The sequence below is a fragment of the Cherax quadricarinatus genome, chromosome 4 (genome assembly GCF_038502225.1).
Source record: "Cherax quadricarinatus isolate ZL_2023a chromosome 4, ASM3850222v1, whole genome shotgun sequence".
Classification (NCBI taxonomy): Eukaryota; Metazoa; Arthropoda; class Malacostraca; order Decapoda; family Parastacidae; genus Cherax; species Cherax quadricarinatus.
The window spans coordinates 12,410,337-12,433,997 of NC_091295.1; the positions used below are offsets into that span (position 1 = coordinate 12,410,337).

Genomic DNA, 23,661 nt, shown 5'->3' on the forward strand with positions numbered 1-23,661 from the left:
TCCCCAAGACCCAGCCTTCAACACGCGCATTCCCCAGGACCCAGCCTTCAACACGCGCCTTTCCCAGGACCCAGCCTTCAACACGCGCCTTCCCCAAGACCCAGCCTTCAACACGCGTCTTCCCCATGACCCAGCCTTCAACACGCGCCTTCCCCCAGGACCCAGCCTTATCCACGCGCCTTCCCCAAGACCCAGTCTTCAACAATCGTCTTCCCCAGGACCCAGCCTCATCCACGCGCCTTCCCCAGGACCCAGCCTTATCCACGCGCCTTCCCCAGGACCCAGCCTTCAACACACGCCTTCCCCAAGACCCAGTCTTCAACACGCGCCTTCCCCAGGACCCAGCCTTCAACACGCGCCTTCCCCAGGACCCAGGCTTCAACACGCGCCTTCCCCAGGACCCAGCCTTCAACACGCGCCTTCCCCAAGACCCAGTCTTCAACAAGCGTCTTCCCCAGGACCCAGCCTTATCCACGCGCCTTCCCCAGGACCCAGCCTTATCCACGCGCCTTCCCCAGGACCCAGCCTTCAACACACGCCTTCCCCAAGACCCAGCCTTTAACACGCGTTTTCCCCAGGACCCAGCCTTCAACACGCGCCTTCCCCAAGACCCAGCCTTCAACACGCGCCTTCCCCAAGACCCAGCCTTCAACACGCGTCTTCCCCAGGATCCAGTCTTATTCACGCGTCTTCCCCAGGACCCAGCCTTATCCACGCGTCTTCCCCATGATCCAGCCTTATCCACGCGTCTTCCCCAGGATCCAGCCTTATCCATGCGTCTTCCCCAGGATCCAGCCATATCCACGCGTCTTCCCCAGGCCCCAGCCTTATCCACGCGTCTTCCCCAGGACCCAGCCTTATCCACGCGTCTTCCCCAGGACCCAGCCTTATCCACTCGTCTTCCCCTGGGTCCAGCCTTATCCACGCGTCTTCCCAGGACCCAGCCTTATCCATGCGTCTTCCCCAGGATCCAGCCTTATCCACGCGTCTTCCCCAGGATCCAGCCTTATCCACGCGTCAATCACCTAGTAGAAAGCAGCTAAAGCTGGGTTTCAGTTACCTAGTAAAAAGTAGATAAAGGTAGGTGGAATCACCGATAAGAAAGCAGATGATGCTGGGCGTCAATGCTGCGTTAATGTAGCAGCTGTGAAGCTTGACCAAGCTTGTGGTTCCTGAGCCTCCATGACTTTACTTACAGTGGTAAGCACTCAGCTCCTGAGGACCCGACATCACCTGGGGAATGAGAGGTGAAGGTAACTCCATGTCTTCGCAACAACAACCCTTCCCGAGCATCAAACTATATTCTTTATTCGAAGCTTACATCAAATATAAGTCAAGGGCTTCAATTATTATTATTATTATTATTATTATTATTATTATTATTATTATTATTATTATTATTATTATTATTATTATTGATCCCCTGAAATGGGGCAAAATATTGATTGCCGAAATTGATTTCTTCGTCCAATATTTCCGATAGATAACTCGATAACGCCTGACCTGCTCCAACCTGAACACCAGCACGCGGAACACCAGCGCGCCGAACACCAGCGCGCCGAACACCAGCGCGCCGAACACCAGCGCGCCGAACACCAGCGCCCCGAACACCAGCGCCCCGAACACCAGCACGCAGAACACCAGCGCGCAGAACACCAGCACGCAGAACACCAGCACGCAGAAAACCAGCACGCAGAACACCAGCGAGCAGAACACCAGCACGCAGAGCACCAGCACGCAGAACACCAGTGCGCCGAACACCAGCGCGCAGAGCACCAGCGCGCAGAACACCAGCACGCAGAACACCAGCACGCAGAACACCAGCGCGCCGAACACCAGCGCGCAGAACACCAGCGAGCAGAACACCACCGCACAGAGCACCAGTGCGCAGAACACCAGCGCGCAGAGCACCAGTGCGCAGAGCACCAGCGCGCAGAGCACCAGCGCGCAGAACACCAGCGCCCCGAACACCAGCGAGCAGAACACCAGCGCGCCGAACACCAGCGCGCAGAACACCAGCGAGCAGAACACCACCGCGCAGAGCACCAGTGCGCAGAACACCAGTGCGCAGAGCACCAGCGCGCAGAGCACCAGCGCGCAGAACACCAGCGTGCAGAACACCAGCGCGCAGAACACCAGCGCGCAGAACACCAGCGCGCAGAACACCAGCGCCCCGAACACCAGCGCGCAGAACACCAGCGCGCAGAACACCAGTGCGCAGAGCACCAGCGAGCAGAACACCAGCGCGCAGAACACCAGCGCGCAGAGCACCAGCGCGCAGAACACCAGCGCCCCGAACACCAGCGCCCCGAACACCAGCGAGCAGAACACCAGCGCGCAGAACACCAGCGCGCAGTGCACCAGCGCGCAGAACACCAGCGCGCAGAACACCAGCGCGCAGAACACCAGCGCGCAGAACACCAGCGCGCAGAACACCATCGCACAGAACACCAGCCCGCACAGCACCAGCGCGCAGAACACCAGCGAACAGAACACCAGCGCGCAGAACACCAGCGCTCAGAACACCAGCGCGCAGAACACCAGCGCGCAGAACACCAGCGCGCATAACATCAGCGCGCAGAACACCAGCGTACTGAACACCAGCGTACTGAACACCAGCGTATTGAACACCAGCGTACTGAACACCAGCGTACTGAACACCAGCGTATTGAACACCAGCGTACTGAACACCAGCGTACTGAACACCAGCGTACTGAACACCAGCGTACTGAACACCAGCGTATTGAACACCAGCGTACTGAACACCAGCGTACTGAACACCAGCGTACTGAACACCAGAGTACTGAACACCAGCGTATTGAACACCAGCGTACTGAACACCAGCGTACTGAACACCAGCGTACTGAACACCAGCGTACTGAACACCAGCGTACTGAACACCAGCGTACTGAACACCAGCGTACTGAACACCAGCGTACTGAACACCAGCGTACTGAACACCAGCGTACTGAACACCAGCGTACTGAACACCAGCGTATTGAACACCAGCGTACTGAACACCAGCGTTCTGAACACCAGCGTACTGAACACCAGAGTACTGAACACCAGCGTATTGAACACCAGCGTACTGAACACCAGCGTACTGAACACCAGCGTACTGAACACCAGCGTACTGAACACCAGCATACTGAACACCAGCGTATTGAACACCAGCGTACTGAACACCAGCGTACTGAACACCAGAGTACTGAACACCAGCGTACTGAACACCAGCGTATTGAACACCAGCGTACTGAACACCAGCGTACTGAACACCAGCGTACTGAACACCAGCGTACTGAACACCAGCGTATTGAACACCAGCGTACTGAACACCAGCGTACTGAACACCAGCGTACTGAACACCAGCGTACTGAACACCAGCGTACTGAACACCAGCGTACTGAACACCAGCGTATTGAACACCAGCGTACTGAACACCAGCGTACTGAACACCAGCGTACTGAACACCAGCGTATTGAACACCAGCGTACTGAACACCAGCGTACTGAACACCAGCGTATTGAACACCAGCGTATTGAACACCAGCGTAACACCAGCGTACTGAACACCAGCGTACCAGCGTACTGAACACCAGCGTACTGAACACCAGCGTATTGAACACCAGCGTACACCAGCGTACTGAACACCAGCGTACTGAACACCAGCGTACTGAACACCAGCGTACTGAACACCAGCGTAATGAACACCAGCGTACAGTACACCAGCGTATTACTGAACACCAGCGTATTGAACACCAGCGTATTGAACACCAGCGTACTGAACACCAGCGTACTGAACACCAGCGTATTGAACACCAGCGTATTGAACACCAGCGTATTGAACACCAGCGTATTGAACACCAGCGTATTGAACACCAGCTTATTGAACACCAGCGTACTGAACACCAGCGTACTGAACACCAGCGTACTGAACACCAGCGTACTGAACACCAGCGTACTGAACACCAGAGTATCGAACACCAGCGTATTGAACACCAGCGTACTGAACACCAGCGTACTGAACACCAGCGTACTGAACACCAGCGTACTGAACACCAGCGTACTGAACACCAGCGTACTGAACACCAGCGTACTGAACACCAGCGTACTGAACACCAGCGTACTGAACACCAGCGTATTGAACACCAGCGTACTGAACACCAGCGTACTGGACACCAGCGTATTGAACACCAGCGTACTGAACACCAGCGTACTGAACACCAGCGTACTGAACACCAGCGTACTGAACACCAGCGTACTGAACACCAGCGTACTGAACACCAGCGTACTGAACACCAGCGTACTGAACACCAGCGTACTGGACACCAGCGTATTGAACACCAGCGTACTGAACACCAGCGTACTGAACACCAGCGTACTGAACACCAGCGTATTGAACACCAGCGTACTGAACACCAGCGTACTGAACACCAGCTTATCTTGGATACAGATACAAATACATGTGCGTAACATTAATAAAGATTCTGGGTACACAGCATATTCATGGTGTGGGTATTTCATACCCTTCCACCCCCCCCCCTCCTACTGGGCATCAAGAGGGCGGTGACAGTCAGTTACATTAAAAAAACTGTCCTGTTTTTTCCCGGTGGTACGAGACTGGTTCTTCTCAACTACTTTAAAAGATGATGCGTCTTACGAGGAAGATGATTCACAGTTTTAGGCTGTATAATTATTAGAGTCATGGGGAACACTAAACCCATAGAGGTCATATAGTGCCTCGGGGACTGGAAGGCATTCAGGCGTGATTCATGGAATTGGAGCAGTGGTGAGCTGAGAGCGGAACAACCGAGCTATGGGTCATTTTCAAGCAGCCTTTGAATCCAGTCTAATTGTAAAAGCAGTGATACGTGTAAACTGAAACAGACGAAGATGAATCGAGTATCTCTAATGGCGAGTCATGTACTTGGGCCGTCGTCTGCTCTCAGGGCAGCTTGTATACTCGCAGGAGAGAGTAGTGATGCGCAGTGAACTTGTCCCTTGAGGTCAATTATCAAGAACCGTGCGAACCTTGAGTTCATATGAATAATACTCACAAAACACAGAGTGCTCCGTGAGTGTTCAAAATCACAAGTGCAGAAGCACAGTGTTCAACATTACAAGTGTAGCAGCACAGTGTTCAACATCACAAGTGTAGCAACACAGTGTTCAACATCACAAGTGTAGCAACACAGTGTTCAACATTACAAGTGTAGCAACACAGTGTTCAACATCACAAGTGTAGCAGCACAGTGTTCAACATCACAAGTGTAGCAACACAGTGTTGAACATCACAAGTGCACCAACACAGTGTTGAACATCACAAGTGTAGCAACACAGTGTTGAACATCACAAGTGTAGCAACACAGTGTTGAACATCACAAGTGTAGCAACACAGTGTTCAACATCACAAGTGTAGCAACACAGTGTTGAACATCACAAGTGTAGCAACACAGTGTTGAACATCACAAGTGTAGCAACACAGTGTTGAACATCAGAAGTGCACCAACACAGTGTTGAACATCACAAGTGTAGCAACACAGTGTTGAACATCACAAGTGTAGCAACACGGTGTTGAACATCACAAGTGCACCAACACAGTGTTGAACATCACAAGTGTAGCAACACAGTGTTGAACATCACAAGTGCACCAACGCAGTGTTCAACATCACAAGTGTAGCAACACAGTGTTCAACATTACAAGTGTAGCAACACAGTGTTGAACATCACAAGTGTAGCAACACAGTGTTGATCATCACAAGTGTAGCAACACAATGTTCAACATCACAAGTGCACCAACACAGTGTTGAACATCACCAGTGTAGCAACACAGTGTTCAACATTACAAGTGTAGCAACACAGTGTTGAACATCACAAGTGTAGCAACACAGTGTTGAACATCACAAGTGTAGCAACACAATGTTGAACATCACAAGTGTAGCAACACAGTGTTCAACATCACAAGTGTAGCAACACAGTGTTGAACATCACAAGTGTAGCAACACAGTGTTGAACATCACAAGTGTAGCAACACAGTGTTGAACATCAGAAGTGCACCAACACAGTGTTGAACATCACAAGTGTAGCAACACAGTGTTGAACATCACAAGTGTAGCAACACAGTGTTGAACATCACAAGTGCACCAACACAGTGTTGAACATCACAAGTGTAGCAACACAGTGTTGAACATCACAAGTGCATCAACACAGTGTTGAACATCACAAGTGTAGCAACACAGTGTTGAACATCACAAGTGCACAAACACAGTGTTGAACATCACAAGTGTAGCAACACAGTGTTGAACATCACAAGTGCACCAACGCAGTGTTCAACATCACAAGTGTAGCAGCACAGTGTTGAACATCACAAGTGTAGCAACACAGTGTTGAACATCACAAGTGTAGCAACACAGTGTTGAACATCACAAGTGCACCAACGCAGTGTTCAACATCACAAGTGTAGCAACACAGTGTTCAACATTACAAGTGTAGCAACACAGTGTTGAACATCACAAGTGTAGCAACACAGTGTTGATCATCACAAGTGTAGCAACACAATGTTCAACATCACAAGTGCACCAACACAGTGTTCAACATCACAAGTGTAGCAACACAGTGTTCAACATTACAAGTGTAGCAACACAGTGTTGAACATTACAAGTGTAGCAACAGAGTGTTGAACATCACAAGTGTAGCAACACAATGTTCAACATCACAAGTGCACCAACACAGTGTTCAACATCACAAGTGTAGCAACACAGTGTTCAACATCACAAGTGTAGCAACACAGTGTTCAACATTACAAGTGTAGCAACAGAGTGTTGAACATCACAAGTGTAGCAACACAGTGTTGAACATCACAAGTGCACCAACACAGTGTTGAACATCACAAGTGCACCAACGCAGTGTTCAACATCACAAGTGTAGCAACACAGTGTTGAACATCACAAGTGTAGCAACACAGTGTTCAACATTACAAGTGTAGCAACACAGTGTTGAACATCACAAGTGCACCAACACAGTGTTCAACATCACAAGTGTAGCAACACAGTGTTGAACATCACAAGTGCACCAACACAGTGTTGAACATCACAAGTGCACCAACACAGTGTTCAACATCACAAGTGTAGCAACACAGTGTTGAACATCACAAGTGTAGCAACACAGTGTTGAACATCACAAGTGCACCAACACAGTGTTCAACATCACAAGTGTAGCAACACAGTGTTCAACATCACAAGTGTAGCAACACAGTGTTGAACATCACAAGTGCACCAACACAGTGTTGAACATCACAAGTGCACCAACGCAGTGTTCAACATCATAAGTGCACCAACACAGTGTTGAACATCACAAGTGTAGCAACACAGTGTTGAACATCACAAGTGTAGCAACACAGTGTTGAACATCACAAGTGTAGCAACACAGTGTTGAACATCACAAGTGTAGCAACACAGTGTTCAACATTACAAGTGTAGAAACACAGTGTTGAACATCACAAGTGTAGCAACACAGTGTTGAACATCACCAGTGTAGCAACACAGTGTTGAACATCACAAGTGTAGCAACACAGTGTTCAACATCACAAGTGTAGCAACACAGTGTTGAACATCACAAGTGCACCAACACAGTGTTGAACATCACAAGTGCACCAACGCAGTGTTCAACATCATAAGTGCACCAACACAGTGTTGAACATCACAAGTGTAGCAACACAGTGTTCAACATCACAAGTGTAGCAACACAGTGTTGAACATCACAAGTGTAGCAACACAGTGTTGAACATCACAAGTGTAGCAACACAGTGTTCAACATCACAAGTGTAGCAACACAGTGTTGAACATCACAAGTGTAGCAACACAGTGTTGAACATCACAAGTGTAGCAACACAGTGTTGAACATCACAAGTGTAGCAACACAGTGTTCAACATCACAAGTGCACCAACACAGTGTTGAACATCACAAGTGTAGCAACACAGTGTTGAACATCATAAGTGCACCAACACAGTGTTGAACATCACAAGTGTAGCAACACAGTGTTCAACATCACAAGTGCACCAACACAGTGTTCAACATCAGAAGTGTAGCAACACAGTGTTCAACATCATAAGTGCACCAACACAGTGTTGAACATCACAAGTGTAGCAACACAGTGTTGAACATCACAAGTGTAGCAACACAGTGTTGAACATCACAAGTGTAGCAACACAGTGTTCAACATCACAAGTGTAGCAACACAGTGTTGAACATCATAAGTGTACCAACACAGTGTTGAACATCACAAGTGTAGCAACACAGTGTTGAACATCATAAGTGCACCAACACAGTGTTGAACATCACAAGTGTAGCAACACAGTGTTGAACATCACAAGTGCACCAACACAGTGTTGAACATCACAAGTGTAGCAACACAGTGTTGAACATCACAAGTGCACCAACACAGTGTTGAACATCACAAGTGTAGCAACACAGTGTTGAACATCATAAGTGCACCAACACAGTGTTGAACATCACAAGTGTAGCAACACAGTGTTGAACATCACAAGTGTAGCAACACAGTGTTGAACATCACAAGTGCACCAACACAGTGTTGAACATCACAAGTGTAGCAACACAGTGTTGAACATCACAAGTGTAGCAACACAGTGTTGAACATCACAAGTGTAGCAACACAGTGTTGAACATCACAAGTGTAGCAACACAGTGTTGAACATCACAAGTGTAGCAACACAGTGTTGAACATCATAAATGCACCAACACAGTGTTGAACATCACAAGTGCACCAACACAGTGTTGAACATCACAAGTGTAGCAACACAGTGTTGAACATCACAAGTGTAGCAACACAGTGTTGAACATCACAAGTGCACCAACACAGTGTTGAACATCACAAGTGTAGCAACACAGTGTTGAACATTACAAGTGTAGCAACACAGTGTTGAACATCACAAGTGTAGCAACACAGTGTTGAACATCACAAGTGCACCAACACAGTGTTCAACATCACAAGTGTAGCAACACAGTGTTGAACATTACAAGTGTAGCAACACAATGTTGAACATCACAAGTGTAGCAACACAGTGTTGAACATCACAAGTGTAGCAACACAGTGTTGAACATCACAAGTGCACCAACACAGTGTTCAACATCACAAGTGTAGCAACACAGTGTTGAACATCACAAGTGTAGCAACACAGTGTTGAACATCACAAGTGTAGCAACACAGTGTTGAACATCACAAGTGTAGCAACACAGTGTTGATCATCACAAGTGTAGCAACACAGTGTTGAACATCACAAGTGCACCAACACAGTGTTCAACATCACAAGTGTACCAACACAGTGTTGAACATCACAAGTGTAGCAACAGTGTTGAACATCACAAGTGTAGCAACACAGTGTTGAACATCACCAGTGTAGCAACACAGTGTTGAACATCACCAGTGTAGCAACACAGTGTTGAACATCACCAGTGTAGCAACACAGTGTTGAACATCACCAGTGTAGCAACACAGTGTTGAACATCACCAGTGTAGCAACACAGTGTTGAACATCACCAGTGTGGCAACACAGTGTTGAACATCACCAGTGTAGCAACACAGTGTTGAACATCACCAGTGTAGCAACACAGTGTTGAACATCACCAGTGTAGCAACACAGTGCTCAACATCACCAGTGTAGCAACACAGTGTTGAACATCACCAGTGTAGCAACACAGTGTTGAACATCACCAGTGTAGCAACACAGTGTTGAACATCACCAGTGTAGCAACACAGTGTTGAACATCACCAGTGTAGCAACACAGTGTTGAACATCACCAGTGTAGCAACACAGTGTTGAACGTAAGTATAGCAACAGTTAAGGAACATCAAAGGAAACTTCGATATAAGACAAGAACGTAACAATTAAAGGAGACATAACTAAACAATCTCTGAATTAAACCAAAATATGTCATAGATAACGTAAGTTTTCAAGAACTTTCGCTCAGAGACGTCAGAGTGAACACAGTAAGAGCGTCCAACCACAAGCTGAAAACGTATGTGATAAACATTTAGATAAAGACAGAGATGCTATAAAAATCATTCTTGACAGTGAATGTGACATGGAGAACCTAGTAGCGTTGCACAACACAGTCACATAATATCACTGCTTAGACGGGTTCACTGTTAAGCCAGTGAAAGGTTTCGAGCAGATGACCGAAAGGTCCAGTGGCGGGGCATCATGTGACTAAGACGACCGTCAAGAAATACGTGTCCTGTTTCCTGACATATGTTACCCAACCTAACCAGACCATGAGACACTAGCATGTCCTGGCTTGTTGACGCGAGACAAGTGTCTCCCTGAGCACCAGCGAGGTGAGGGACAAAGGCACAAACGTAAATATATAGAAGAATCTGGTGTTAGTGATGAACACAGAGCAGCATCGCTGCCACACGTCTGAAGCTGAATTACTCAGTGCTCAGATTCCGCGAGATTCCTAAATTTGTTTCCCAGAATACCAGAATTCGACTTGGGATCAAGAAAATAAATTTTCTTCGTCTACTAAAGATGCAATGAAGCCAGCGAACATACTAGGCACAAGGGACCAGCATCAACCTGACAGATTTATAACTTGAAATACCTGTGATATAAGAAATAATCAGGTGTACATGTAGTAGGTGAAAAAAAAGTCAAAGCAGAAACCAGATGTGTGAGAGGAGAAACAAACATATGAAAATACGGATTTTCCAAAGGCAGGAGTAAGAATTACGTCATGATAAAGAATATGAAGACAATCTACAAGATTTGAAATGTGTTCTTTAAAGTGCCGAAATAGAAAAAAATAAAAACTATAACCTTTCAGCCTATCAAGTGTAAGCGGTCCGTATATTGTGTCAGCATAAAAAAAAAAATGTGAAGCATCAGAGTGAGGGAGGAGGTAATGATGCCGACACTGCAGTAAGTGACACAAGACACCAGATAAAGTTTCTCTATAGGACTTGGTGGAGGTCATCAAGCCTGGAGAGGGAAGTAGAATACAATTGGTCTTAAAAAACGAATGTGACACCTCGAGCATAGCTCTGGTCCGGAAGCTGTAAACTCTGCTTGGAAGAAATCGAAGCCGAATACAGGTGACGAAGCATGTGCGCGGTCTGCTTACCTGCAAACAAAAAAAAATCCTGATCCAAAAATTCACTGTGAAAAAAATACGCTTAAACTTTAAGAGAGTCTGCCGTATTTCCGTGAAAATGCCAATGCAAACGACAAGACAATAATCGACTAATTATAAGATCCACTTGTAAAACAGGTGAATTTAAGCGAGAGATTCTGAACGAAAGTCAAAAACTAAAACCTGGTAAGACCAGAGTGAAATAATCGACCATGCACTCCTACCGAGGGGAGTCTCCTGCACCACCATATCAGTAATGGCACTAAGCATCCCCCACAGTACCTGTTATGGCACCGAGCACCACCACGGTACCAACAACAGCACCAAGCACCCCTTCAGTACCAGTAATGGCCCCCCAGCACCATCACAGTACGGTCAAGGGAGCAGCAAAGTACACATTACAATGTCCCCCAGGTGTGTGGAACAGCATATCAGCGGTGGGAGAGTCAAGAGGGAAGAGAGCGATGTGACGCAGAGAGAAACCACTCAACACATTTTAACTAATGATTCCCACCATGTTCTAAACACGTGAGAATCAAACAGTGGCTGGGAAATGTAAGGCATTCAGGTTTGATCTAAGGACAAGCTTGCTAATTTAAATAGCCAAGTAACCTATTTCGAGTAAGGAAGAAAAGAGTTTGAAGACCATCTACAGACAATGGCTCGAGGGAGAGGTGTACAAAAAACAGATAGTATGCTATTACAGTAAATGACCTCAGCTACAATGTAGCGTCCCGATGTGTGACCATAAAGGGTGAAGGAATTACTTTAAAAGTACTTTCAATAACCCTTAAATACCGCACTTGGGGAATAGAAAGTAATCAGGTTTGATACAAACGGGAGGACAACCTCAATTAATTGGATCGAAAGTGCTTCCCTTGGAGCGGAAAGTCAGCGAAAATTGCACGCTCTAGCTGGAGGACAAAGTTAGTGTGCTAAGCATCACTGTTATCTGAGCCCAGCCACTGAGCTCTTCACAGTGACAAGAGCCGTGAAGCCCACTAAGTGCTCACAAACTCTGCAGTCAAACTCACTCACCGCCCCACCAATAACTTTTCTTCCACAACTGAAACTTACTAACTGAAGCCCTGTTAATCGTCTCTCAGCTCATGTCAAAGAACAGACTTAGTTCTAGAAGACTATTGTGAGTGGCATCCTGGTGGGTGGCATCCTGGTGGGTGCCACCCACAACATTCTGCCAACACACAGATAGCTACTGAGTTGAACAAGACTAGAAGCAAGTGCTAGGGTATTAAGAGCACTTAGCTCTGGTAGATTACTCAACCGTCTTGGCAGTAAAACAAAACAAGTACAAGGTACACATAAGAACCAAAGCAAAACTAAATAAAATAACTAAAGCACACACAACACAATCATTATTGCACTAATTTAAAATACAAGATGAACAAGGAGAAGAGGGGTAAGGAATCATGCTTAATATCTCCACTCGTCCCAGGGTAGGACCCGAGCACTTCGGGTTGTAAACTGGAGGTACAGCCACTGGGCTTCCAGAACCACTGAACAGCGCAATCACTAACCTCCAAGCTTCTCTAGTTTACACACACACACACACACCCACACACACAGTGGTCAGTCCTAGGACTGGTGCTGTTTCTGGTACATATGAATGACTTGACGGAAGGAATAGACACAGAAGTGTCCCTGTTTGCAGACGATGTGACGTTAATGAGGAGAATTCAATCGGAGGGGGATCAGGCAGGACTACAAAGGTATCTAGACAGGCTGCAGGCCTGGCCAGTAACTGGCTTCTGGAGTTCAACCCTACCAAGTGCAAAGTCATGAGGATCGGGAAAGGGCAAAGAGGACCCCAGATGGAGTGCAGTCTAGGGGGCCAGAAACTATAAACCTCACTCATGGAAATGGATACTGGGGTGAGTATAACACCGAGCACATATGAGCCGCACATCAACCAAATAACTGCTGCAGCATATGGGCGCCTAGCAAACCTAAGAGTAGCATTCCAACATCACTGTAAAGAGTCGTTCAGGACTCTGTACACCGTGTACATCAGGCCCATATTGGAGCATGCAGCGCCAGTTTGGAACCCACACCTGACCAAGCGTGTCAGGAAATTAGAGAAAGTGCAAAGGTTTGCAACGAGACTTGTCCCAGAGCTAAGGGGTATGTCCTACGAGGAGAGGTTAAGGGCAATTGACTTGACGACACTGGAGGACAGGAGGGACAGGGACGACATGATAACGATGTATAAAATACTGAGAGGACTCGACAAGGTGGACAGAGACAGGATGTTCCAGAGATGGGACACAGCAACGAGGGGTCACAACTGAAAGCTGAAGACCCAGATGAAGTCAGGAATTATTTCTTCATAGTTGTCAGGAGATGGAATTGTCTGGAAAGTGATGCAGTGGACGTAGGATCCATACACAGCTTTAAGAAGAGGTATAATAAAGTTCATGGAGCAGGGAGACTGTATACCTAGTAGAGACAAGTGAAGAAGTGGGGCCAGGAGGTATAACTCGACCCCTGTAACCACAATTAACTGAGTACAATTAGGGGGAGGGCGCACTCGCGCTCCCGCACACACACACACACACACACACACACACACTAGTGGTCCAGCCATGGACACTTTTAATCTATGCATCACACAAATTACCATAAAAAATTAATTATTTAATAGTAAAAATATAGTATTTTATTGTGTGTTAGAGTGGAAGCTATAGTGTCCATGTAGTGTCCATGTAGTGTCCATGTAGTGTCCATGTAGTGTCCATGTAGTGTCCATGTAATGTCCATATAGTACTTTGATATTACGAAATAAACTTCCGTAAGTTACAACTAAAATTATATTTTTCTAATTCACTATAAATAATAAAATATCTAAATGCGGTTAATTCCCACGAGCCCCCCTGGGGTGGGGAAGGTGCCAGAGCCAGAGCTTGCTACTGTCTGTAGCTCACAAGACTGCCATTCCCACGAGCCCCCCTGGGGTGGGGAAGATGCCAGAGCCAGAGCTTGCTACTGTCTGTAGCTCACAAGACTGCCATTCCCACGAGCCCCCCTGGGGTGGGGAAGGTGCCAGAGCTAGAGCTTGCTACCCCCTGCAGCTCACAAGACTGCCATTCCCACGAGCCCCCCTGGGGTGGGGAAGGTGCCAGAGCTAGAGCTTGCTACTGTCTGTAGCTCACAAGACTGCCATTCCCACGAGCTCCACTGGGGTGGGGAAGATGCCAGAGCCAGAGCTTGCTACTGTCTGTAGCTCACAAGACTGCCATTCCCACGAGCCCCCCTGGGGTGGGGAAGATGCCAGAGCCAGAGCTTGCTACTGTCTGTAGCTCACAAGACTGCCATTCCCACGAGCCCCCCTGGGGTGGGGAAGATGCCAGAGCCAGAGCTTGCTACTGTCTGTAGCTCACAAGACTGCCATTCCCACGAGCTCCACTGGGGTGGGGAAGATGGCAGACCAAAGGCCTAGCTTCTCCCTACGAGCCCCGTGAGGGCGGAGAATGGGACTAGGCCTGGGGACAGTTGGTCCCAGATGAGGAGGTACTTGTACCTCCTCCCATGGCAGACATAGGTCTCAGACACTTCCATGACAGGGAGCCAAGGCCGGGTCACCATCTGGCAACAACCCGGGCCGGGAGAGTACCGGCGAATTTAAAAAAAATACGGTTATAATTATAACCGTAATTTTTAAAGGGGGGGACCAGTAAGCCAGCGGAAGGTCTCTGTCAGATGACCAAAAGCTCCAGCTGCAGGTCATCATATAACTAAGATCCACGCCAGGAGGCATTAGTTCTGTTTCTTAACAATCCTACAAAAGCAATAAAGGCATAATTTTTTGTGAAATATTTTGTCCTAGGTAAGGAAAATTAATCCAGAATATTTCAACATTTTACAATAACTAATATACCCGGCGCTGCCTGGTATGTTCTATTTTTCTCTCAATCTATAAAAATTAACATGAAAAAGTTCCAAATGTTTTTAAAATTTCCCTCACACTGGCCTTGTCAAGAGGCAGGTGTGGGGGACTCACACCCCCTACACACACACACATCCTCCTCATTTTTTTTAACTGGATGCATCCGCATTGTGCTGCTGCTCTGTTCTATGTGATAATTACACAGTGGAAACAAACCTCTGTTTTCCTGTCATATATTCCGTCACTCAGGATGGGGCTCATACAAGGTGTTGAAGTTTCAGCCTGAACTGGGAGATTTCAATGGAGAAAATCTTACCAAGGGATAGGTGATGGGGGTCACCCACACCCCCTAACCGTCAGGAGGTACTGGTGGGGATTCCCTCTCCCCCTACACACCCGCCTTTCCAGGGGACAGGTGTGGGGGAGTTATATCACGAAATTTTATTAAAAAATTATTAATTTTTTAAATCTGTATTAAAAGTTAAGGTTTGCTACTCAACATAGTGCAGAAAATACCTCACACCAGGATGAGGCCAAAACTCTTAAATACATTTCATTAATTGGAGGGGAAGCACCAAAATCGTAGGGGTCATGGATTGCCTAGGTTAATGGGAGGCAAACAGGCTCGATCCAAGTCCAATTCCTTGGGAACTCACTAGCATGAAGGAACCTCCCTTAACGGGACACAAGTTACGGTTTAGAAACGCCGCAGGAGTTAAAAAATCAGCATAAGCAAACCTTAAAATGTACCACGAACCTAGTATAAACATAAAGAAAATGTCCCATCCCCCCGAAAAAAATTAAGTACTATATATGCTTTTGAAATCTGTATAAAAACTGGGTCACTCAATAGCCGAAATCCTAATACTGGGTTCAAGAACGTCCGTGACACAGCTTGGTTGAGCCGGCTCTCACGGGAGCGAGTTGTAGAAACAACCTGTAAACTCGCTTGTACTCGCTCGCTTACACACTTATCCTAACAACGACGTCTTACTAGGAGTATCCCAGTGACCTACTGGCAACAACAGAGAGTAATAACCACGTTGAAAAACAAGCTTTTGTTAAACCACACCCCGGCCTGGAGTTTTGAGACTCTCTGACCGCGGGTTCAATCCCGGCCGGGGTATGGTTTGTTTGCAATCGTGTCATTACTGCAGGACCAGACTGCGATACTGCAGGACCAGCCTGCGATACTGCAGGACCAGACTGCGATACTGCAGGACCAGCCTGCGATACTGCAGGACCAGCCTGCGATACTGCAGGACCAGCCTGCGATACTGCAGGACCAGCCTGCGATACTGCAGGACCAGCCTGCGATACTGCAGGACCAGCCTGCGATACTGCAATCAATGTGAAGTAACAATTTAGGTTACTACCAGCTGATTATTACAGCAACAATGTATATACACAGACGGATATATCTCAATGTATGTACAGAGGTATATGGAGCAATGTATGTACGTAAATATGAATGTGCATCTCTCAGGGTATATACAATTTATATCTGAATATATACACAGGTTTATATATATATATATATATATATATATATATATATATATATATATATATATATATATATATATATATATATATATATATATATATATATATATATATATATACACACACACACACACACATATCAGTGGTTAATTCCAGGATCAGATCCTCTGGGGTCAACAGAACCTCCGAGATGAAAAGAACCTCTGGGATGAAAAAAACTTCCTGGGGTCAACAGAGCCTTCCGGGGTCAACAGAGCCTCCAGGGGTCAACAGAACCTCCCGGGGTCAACAGAGCCTCGAGGGGTCAACAGAACCTCCCGGGGTAAACAGAGCCTCCCGGGGTCAACAGAGCCTCCAGGGGTCAACAGAGCCTCCCGGGGTCAACATAGCTTCCCGGGGTCAACAGAGCCTCCAGGGGTCAACATAGCCTCCCGGGGTCAACATAGCCTCCAGGGGTCAACATAGCCTCCAGGGGTCAACATAGCCTCCAGGGGTCAACAGAGCCTCCAGGGGTCAACATAGCCTCCCGGGGTCAACATAGCCTCCCGGGGTCAACAGAGCCTCCCGGGATCAACATAGCCTCCAGGGGTCAACATAGCCTTCAGGGGTCAACATAGCCTCCAGGGGTCAACAGAGTCTCCAGGGGTCAACAGAGCCTCCAGGGGTCAACAGAGCCTCCAGGGGTCAACATAACCTCCAGGGGTCAACATAGCCTCCAGGGGTCAACATAGCCTCCAGGGGTCAACAGAGCCTCCAGGAGTCAACATAGCCTCCAGGGGTCAACATAGCCTCCCGGGGTCAACAGAGCCTCCAGGGGTCAACAGAGCCTCCCGGGGTCAACATAGCCTCCAGGGGTCAACAGAGACTCCAGGGGTCAACATAGCCTCCAGGGGTCAACATAGCCTCCAGGGGTCAACAGAGCCTCCAGGGGTCAACAGAGCCTCCAGGGGTCAACAGAGCCTCCAGGGGTCAACATAGCCTCCAGGGGTCAACATAGCCTCCAGGGGTCAACATAGCCTCCAGGGGTCAACAGAGACTCCAGGGGTCAACAGAGCCTCCAGGGGTCAACAGAGACTCCAGGGGTCAACAGAGCCTCCAGGGGTCAACAGAGACTCCAGGGGTCAACAGAGCCACCAGGGGTCAACAGAGACTCCAGGGGTCAACAGAGCCTCCAGGGGCCAACAGAGCCTCCAGGGGTCAACATAGCCTCCAGGGGTCAACAGAGCCTCCAGGGGTCAACAGAGACTCCAGGGGTCAACAGAGCCTCCAGGGGCCAACAGAACCTTCGGAGTCTTCCACCGCCTTGATCACTCCTCTCACTGAACAGTTTTCTCACATCTTATTCACTTACACTACCTTACCTCCACTTGTCTGCTCCCTCCCCCCAATGCCCTGAATCAAGAGCCCTTCGCCAGCATCGAGGCACGCCCCTGGCAGGAAACTTAACCTCCATCTTAGCAGATAGAAACTACCTTTCGTAACAAGGTTATACAAGTATTTCTCGGTATTTTTGGATTTATTTTTGGATTCTTTACAAAAGTTTAAACTTTTAACTGTAAACAACATTGAATAACTAATATATTATGAAAGTATAATATACTTTGTGTTCTTCCCGGCAGCTGCGTCTTAGTTAAGGTGTTTGTCGGGTTTAAATGTTATCAGCTGCACGAAGAGGTAATTATGGCGGTAATTAATGTGTCACTAATAGTAAAGAATTATTTCCTCACGTCTCGGGTAATCTTAAGAAAGATGAAAGTAAACTGTTTATATACATGTATATCATATTGCTATGATTTTTTTTTGTGCTCATTGCTGTTTTTGTTATATATCTTGTGGCGTAGGCAGACCTATCTACGTTTATATATACACAGAGCGCATACACATCTAATGGTATATATATATATATATATATATATATATATATATATATATATATATATATATATATATATATATATACATATACGCCACAAATGCGGGTATTTGTGCGGTAAAACAATATTTTTGTGGCAGAGATGAAATTTCCAAATTTAAGTATTCTTCACATTGTTTTGATAATTCATATTTTGTTTCAAATACACTGATATATTTGGTCAAAAACAATTACGAAAGATTATCAAACTATCGCATTTGTGATAGTAAAACAAACGTCAAAAAACTAAGTCATAAAACTTCAACTTACATACTGCAGACAGCTAGCAGAAGGGTATAGCGAGGGCACACAGGAACATGGTCTCAGGAAGGGCATGATGGTGTCGGTGCCCCGGGTATCCCTGCAGCAGGGCGCTGCTGCTAATGGTAAAATCCTAGAATTGTGATGGTGCGGCTCGCGTGCTGTGCGGCCGTCACCGCCTCTCACCACCACCAAACCCCAACTGTGTCAGGAGCTGCCACAAGGCTGGCACCCCCGTCACCCTCGCTGCCACACACCTCCCTCACTAGTTTATGAGGTTTAAAGTTTATCTGCTGTTTGTGGGTCAATAATGCTTCAATGCAACCTTCGGTAACCTCAAGAACGTTTTACTGCCTAAAATAGAGATTAACGTTAACTCACTATGTACATACATTTTGAGATATACATCAGTTGGCGTATAATGACCTCTGACGCTCTTAGTTTATCTGTCATCACAAGTTACATTATTTTATCAATTCCATTATTTCATCGATATTTGAAATGAAAAGCTGTTTGAGACGCACGTCACACACAGAGTGCGATACTCACACCTTATTTCCATTTTGCATCAACTTTGGATTAATGGTAAACATGCGGAAAGTTACTCATGTGAGTAGACAAAGTGTGTCACTGGTGTGAGTGCTATGGAAGCTCCTATGCTTGTACATTTGTCTTAGCATTTGTGTGTGTGTGTGTGTGTGTGTGTGTGTGTGTGTGTGTGTGTGTGTGTGTGTGTGTGTGTGTGTGTGTGTGTGTGTGTGTGTGTGTGTGTGTGTGTGTGTGTGTGTGTGCGTGTGTGGGTAGGGGTAATGGAGGTACTAGTGCGACAGTGTCCTTGCCAAGATATTTATATAAATATCAAAACACGAGCGTAGGAACACTGTTGGCAGAATGTGCTGAGTCTGCACACCTGTTTTCTTAACACCTGTAAGAGCCACAAATATTTGTCACGTACAAAAAAATAGAAAATGGTGAACATGTGCCTTTACAGTATTTGCACTTATTGAGAAATATAGAGATAGTATAATAACCAGATATACTAAGTAAATTTCCTAAATTTGCTTGTAGATATAAATCCAAATGACCCACATGACCCACATGATGGAGTTGCCATCCTGGTCAATTTCACCATAAGACACGAATTCCTACCACTCCACTTCACACACCAACACTTCCTTGCTGTCAGACTACACACTCAACTAGGACCCCTCATATTCTTCACCACATACGCAAGGCCCAACACGGCCCTCAGTGTACACGACCTATCTCTCGTCTTCAGCCACACCAACATCCCCTCCTACCTGCTGGCAGACATGAATGCAAAACACCCAGCTTTTTACCACAACACCACCAACCAAATAGGCACACAACTACATAACTTCTCAAACCACAAACATCTAAGGCACCTAGGTCCTCACTTCAACACCTATGGGCACCAAGGATAAGGAAAGCCTGACATAATACTCGCAAACAGAGCGAACACTCTCCTCCAACACTACGTAGCTCCTGGCCCCATCACTGGATCTGACCACATTTCCATCATCCTACATATCTCGACAAACCCAATTTGTATTCCTACACCACCAACACCAGCATACAAGAAGGCCGACTGGGAGTCCTTCCAAAACACCATTAACAACACCAACCTGAACTACGACTACAACACCAAACCAACCACAGATATTGACACACAACTTGACATTTTCCTTGAGACAATAAAACGCGCAACTAACACTGCATTACCCACAAAAACACACACCATAAGATACTCATTTTCTCCTTCAATCAGAACAAAAAGACTCCTCATTGCTACCACAACCGCTTCCACCTCAACACACACAGATTCAACCAGGTAAGACAGGACCTTACATACCTCAGGAACAACATACTTCATAGCCTAGAGCAGGACCACAACACCCATTGGGCTGGACTCATACATCAGGCAAATGAGCAACGCATAAAAGACCCCAAAACTTTCTGGAACTTCATTAACAGAATCCGAGGTAACAACAACAACAACAAATTCGAACACATCACCCACGACAACAGAAACATCACCGACCCACAAACAGCAACAAACATCTTCAAGAATATATGGGAGAATATTTTCCGCCCACACCCTCCACTACCACACACTCTGCCACACACACAACAAATAGACCAATGGAACACTGAACACGTACACCTAACGGCACCTGACAGGTACATACAACTTGACTCACTCACTCCACTCAGGAACTGGACACCCCCATCACAGCCAATGACATTAAAACTCTCATTCAGCGCCTCCCTCCAAAAGCCCCAGGAGCCTCCGGCATCAACCACATCATCCTAAAACACCTCCCTGACTCTATCATCTCAGCCTTCACCAACCTCCTCAATGCATCACTAGCATCCGGCTACTTCCCCACTCTCTTCAAAGCAGCCACCGCTATCCTCATCCCAAAACCCAACAAAGACCACTTTGACCCAAAAAACTACCGCCCATCAGCTTGCTCGAAGTACTGGGAAAGATCTATGAAAAAATCATAAACTCACGCCTACGTAGATATCTTGAAACAAACTCCCTCTTATATAATGGCCAATTTGGCTTCAGATCAAACCGTTCCACTCAAGACGCACTCAACTTAATTCTAAACTACATCCACATAAACAAATACCAGGGAAAAAAGACAGCCCAAGTAGCCAAAGATGTTGAGAAAGCCTTTGACACAGTGGGGCACAACTGCTTAAAGTTTAAGCTATGTTCCAACTTCGACCTCCCTCGGACTATCTGCAAACTACTCTGCAACTTCCTCGATGGTAGGACTATGAGGATAAAGTTCCAAGGATGCTTTTCTCAGCACTTCCCACTACATGCTGGAGTTCCACAGGGCTCAGTCCTTTCACCCACCCTCTACATCCTCTACACCAATGACATCCCAACACCAGCCTTTGACTCCACCATCACACTTGCATACGCAGATGACATCACCCAACTCACCACCCATAGACAAATAACCACACTAGCCCGCAGAACACAAGTTGAAGTAGACCAGATTACACGCTGGGAACAAAAATGGAGAATTAAAACCAACCCTGCAAAATCCAAAATCACCTACTTCCACTACAGGAAACGTGAACCACCTCCTCTAGTAGTACTCAGGATAGCTGATACCCACACAAACATCCCTGTCTCACAGACAACCAACGTCTTAGGAGTTAATTTAGACTACAACCTGCGAATACACATCCAAGGCCCTATCGGGGCTATCCAAACTATGGCAAGCCTCCACACAAACAAAACTTCATCTATACAAAGCCCCCATTCGTCCACTAATAACTTACTGCCCACTCGCCCTCTCCCTAGCAGCTGTAACAAACCAACTTAAACTGCAACGCATCCAGAACAAAGCCTTACGCTGGGTGTTCGACACCCGCTGGGATGAATTCATCACGAGTCCATCCACGCCCGTGCGAACATCCCTGCTCTAAAAGTGTACTGGAAACTGCTCAGTGACAAACAAATAGACAGATTAGAGACCCGACATGACTACTTAGACGACGAAATACGCAGACCCGCAAACACACACAACCTCTTCTACTCTCTACTAGCTCCTGACCCAATTCCTTTACACAAATAACCTTGCTGAAATCTTGACTCACTAACCTGTAACTCACAGATATGGACCTTTAATTAATATTGCCCATGTACCTGCGATTCACGCTTCCCCCCCCCCCGTCCCCCCTACAGTCCCGAAGATGCGCACGACCTCCTGAATCACCATCTGCTCAGCTACTGGGTTAAGCCCTGGTTCTTTCCCTCATACAAAAAACCTTCCTCTAACCAACCTACTCTTCCTCTATCCCCACTTCCCCACTCACCCCTCTTGGGGTCTTACCTAGAATATATGTATGTATGTATGTTAACCCTTTTGGGGACTAGTTCCTAGGCCTTTTGTGTATCCATATACTCTCGCTACCGTCCACAGGATGGATATGAGATGCACAATAAACTAGCCACTTCAGTGGCAAAATCTAAATCTATTTGTATTATATTCATGGGGAAGCGCTGCTCCATTACAAGTCATGCAAAGGCTAGGGAACAAAATGTAATCAAGTTCGATCCAAGTAATGGGAGGCTAGGTCCATTTTCATGGATCAAGAGCCAATCACCAGCATGAAGGCATTCTCAGAAATAAGATGAATGTGTTGCAGATATTTTCCTCAGAATTTATTATATAAAAAGTACGTAAGTTTTCAGAATCCTCTAGTATTCTTCTATGTGGCTGACTCATCAATAAATAATAATATAATTAAACTAGGCGGTAAATTCATTAATAAAATTGTATACTCACGTATGCAATAAGATCACAGTAAACAGGTGATATGAGAATGTGCAAAACAACCACAGTAAAAGAATAGTGAAATTCCAAGCGCTTTCGTGACTTCTCACATTATCAAAGAACTATAAAAACAAAACATCAAAGGAAGCCATATAGGCTGTGCACTTAGCCTGTTCTACAAACTTTACTGTTGAATTCCAAGCAAATAACTCATTGCTTTTTCTAAATGTTTTAATTATTAAGGGTAGCAATGAATTTAAATTTAAAATTTACAGAAAACCTACAAATAACTGTTCCTATGTCCACTATTATTTTTCACATCAAGATAGAGTTAAACTGTTGGTTTCCTCATCAATGTTTTTGAGAACTTCACGTATTTGTAGTCCAGAGTTTATAGATGAAGAAATATCCAAAATTTATGAAATAGCTAATGATCTAAAATACCCAAGAAACGTAACTGAAAAATCTTTTAAAATAGCTAGAAATACTTTTTGCAATCCAAAAAGGGACAACCAGCTTTATTCAACTAAAAATATGTTGGTTCTCCCTTACCATGAAAACTTGGTTGATATGCCATCTCTTCTTAAGACTTTTAATATCAATGTT

At 46.2% G+C, this 23,661-nt stretch overlaps 1 protein-coding gene across 1 annotated transcript in view; it reads right to left on the reverse strand.

Annotated features, from left to right (window-relative positions):
• The window catches only part of LOC128702038 (rhodopsin, GQ-coupled-like), a 604,475-nt gene extending 585,554 nt beyond the window's left edge, over window positions 1-18,921 (reverse strand). The window contains exon 1 of the mRNA XM_070094398.1: window positions 18,740-18,921. The gene's annotated coding sequence lies outside the window, so the exon portion shown is untranslated. The remainder of the gene's footprint in view (window positions 1-18,739) is intronic.
• Between the last annotated feature and the right edge of the window lie 4,740 nt (window positions 18,922-23,661).